Raw genomic sequence first — 3,273 nt, forward strand, 5'->3', positions numbered from 1 at the left:
TGTAATACCTTAATTAATAAAAAAAAAGATTGTTTAGTTTTGTAGGTTAGGATAATTATCTATGGAATCAGACAGGTTCTCCCTCCCCCAGACTGACCATATACAATCCATGTGACCCTGAGTGAGATATTTAACTTAACTGAACCTCAGTCTATATATCTATAAAATGGCTATTAAAATAGCTATCTCATAGAGTTTTGAGGTGTGTGTGCTTGTGTGTGTGTGTGTGTGTTTATACTTAGTGCCATACATAGCACAGAGAAACACTTTATAAATGACAAATATTATTATAACATGAAAAACTTAGGTGATAGCAGCTAACATTTATTAGACCCATTTGATAGGTCAGGAATCTAAGGTCTAGAGAAGATAATTAAACTTCCCAAGGCCATGCAGCTGGGAAGTACTGGAGTTGAGATTTCCAACTGGATCACTTGATTCCAGGGCACTTCTATGTGTTGCTGGCTCACTGCAACTCATTGTTGCCTTCGCTGTCTTTACAGATCTAAGTAGAGGTAACAGAGTTACAGAAATTATACAGTCATTTCTTATGAATATAAGTGATCCATTATAAGTAAGGTGGTCTGGTTTATTTATCAGATCCACTTAGTCTGTCCTCAATCTTGAGGTACCATAAAAATGTCAAACTCCCTCCTTTAATCATCAGGTTGAAAAAATGCCTTTATACACTTAAATCTGGTCTATTATTTCAGTTATGTAAAAAAGAAAACTAGAAAATTATTGGTTTGTTGGATTTTTCTAATGTTTATACTTTGAAATCCATCTTTTTAAAAAATCCTCACCCAAGGATAATTTTCCATTGATTTTTAGAGAGAGTGGAAGAGAGCGGAAAAGACAGAAATATCAATGTGAGAGAAGCACATCAATTGGTTACCTCCAGACCAGGGCCCAGGGTTGGGGAGGAGGCTCAAACAAGGTATGTGCCCTTGACCGGAATTGAACCCGGGACCATTAGGTCCGCAGGCCAGTGCTCTATCTACTGGGCCAAACCAGCTAGGGCTAAAATCCATCTTCTTATGATAATTGTCTGTTGTCTCTCTTGAAAAGGGTAACATTAATATTTCTTCATTTTTTAAGTACAACTAGTTTCTCAAATAGGAATCCACTGAGAGTTAGTAATGGGAACACCCCCCCCAATTTTTAAACTACTAGTCTATACAAATAAAACACATTTCCTTAAGAATACTGTGACTCCAATGATTTTATCATTGAATATAAAATATTACATGAGGGTAATATTTGGTTAAAGTTAAAATAACTTAAGCACCAAAAAAAATTTAATAAAGACTGAAACTTAGCCCTAACCGGTTTGGCTCAGTGGATAGAGCGTCAGCCTGCGGACTCAAGGGTCCCAGGTTCGAGTCTGATCAAGAGCATGTACCTTGTTTGCGGGCACATCCCCAGTAGGGAGTGTGCAGGAGGCAGCTGATCGATGTTTCTCTCTCATCGATGTTTCTAACTCTCTATCCCTCTCCCTTCCTCTCTGTAAAAAAAAAAAATCAGTAATATATACATATATATATATGACTGAAACTTAGAGAGGTTCCAAATGATTTTACAAATCATTTCTCTCAATGAAACTTACATGCTAAAGCCTCATACTCGGGGCTTTTTTAGTTTGTCTTTCTTATTAAGGTTGTTTAATTTTGTAGGTTAGGATGATTATCTATGGAATCAGAGAGCTCCCCCCCCGCCCCCGCAGTTTGACCACATATAAGCCATTTGACCCTAAGTGGGATATTTAGCTTATCTGAGCCTCAGTGTCTGTATAAAATGGCAGTCACTTTTTTTTTAGACCAGCCACTCCTGTCCAGTTTTCGTATGGTCTAGACTCCTAGAGTCCTCAGGAGGCAGGAAGCTGCTGTGCCTGCACAGTTGCAAGTGGGCTCTCAGACTGCACCTGCTCCACACAGTTGCCTGTGGCCATCTCATTCTGCTGAAGACACTCCTCAAAGGCCTCAAAAGGCTCCACACAGGCCTGGCTGATCTGATGGATAATTGGGTGGTTAGAGGTGCATCTTGAGGTGGTGACAGTCCCACTTCCAGGACTTGGTGGCCAGACATTGCCCATACTGGTCCAACTTCCGGCTGCAGTGGCAGGCAGTGACTTCCAGTGCTGACTGCATGTCAAGGCAGGTACTACGAGATTCCAAGTTACTTTTTGTAGTGATTCCTCATGCGGTCCACATTTTGATTTTTCATTTTATTCCATAGCATGTAAATGTCATTGTTCTGCTCTTTTTCACTTGCAGTGGTTCTCAACCTTCCTAATGCTGCGACCCTTTAATACAGTTCCTCATGTTGTGGTGACCCCCAACCATAAAATTATTTTTGTTGCTACTTCATAACTGTAATATTGCTACTGTTATGAACCGTAATGTAAATATCTGATATGCAGGATGTATTTTCATTGTTCGTGACCCACAGGTTGAGAACCGCTGTAAGAGAAACTTTTATGTCATAAAATTACATAAATGATGTATACTCTAAACTGGGAGTTAATTTTCTTGAGGTTTGATGATAACTTTGGGTCATCTTTAATACTTACAAACCAATTAGTAGATGGATTATTATGAACTTTGCCACTGAAATAATTTAAAATTCTGAACTATCAAAGAAACTTTTCTGAAATGTTTCTCTTACTCCTGATTGACCACTAAATAAATAAATCTCCAAAGGTGTAGGCCCCAGTAGAATCATAGATCAATCAACTAAAGAGCTACTTGAGTGGTATTCACATCTGTGTAAGTCAGGGCAGATTGGTTGCAAATAGCAAAATACCTGAACCAAGTGTGTTTAAGTAAAATAGGAATTAAAGGAATTTATTGATTTATATAACTAAAATCTAGAGGTAGCCTGATCCAGAGGCAAGGTCAGCTACAGATATAGTTGGTATCAAAAGGTGTCATCAAGATTTGGTTTCTCTCCATCTCACTCTTACTGACCACTTATTGTCTACAGTCTTAGGCGCCATGTTGTAGCATTATGAGGGTAGTAATACAGCCTATACAGCCCCTTATGTTCAAGTAAAGCAAGGAAGAATAAGTTTCTTTTTCCCAGAAGTCCTGAGAAAGACCCAGTGTGTTCACAGACTCTTATAGGATTACTAGAGGCCCGGTGCACAAAAATGTGTGCACTGGTGGGGGGGGTGTCCCTCAGCCCCACTTGTGCCCTCTCACAGTCTGGGACCCCTCGGGAGATAACCACCTGCTGGCTTAGGCCAGCTATCTGGGTGGCAAATGGCAGGCCTGA

This window comes from Myotis brandtii, unplaced genomic scaffold, assembly GCF_000412655.1.
Source record: "Myotis brandtii unplaced genomic scaffold, ASM41265v1 scaffold326, whole genome shotgun sequence".
Classification (NCBI taxonomy): domain Eukaryota; kingdom Metazoa; phylum Chordata; class Mammalia; order Chiroptera; family Vespertilionidae; genus Myotis; species Myotis brandtii.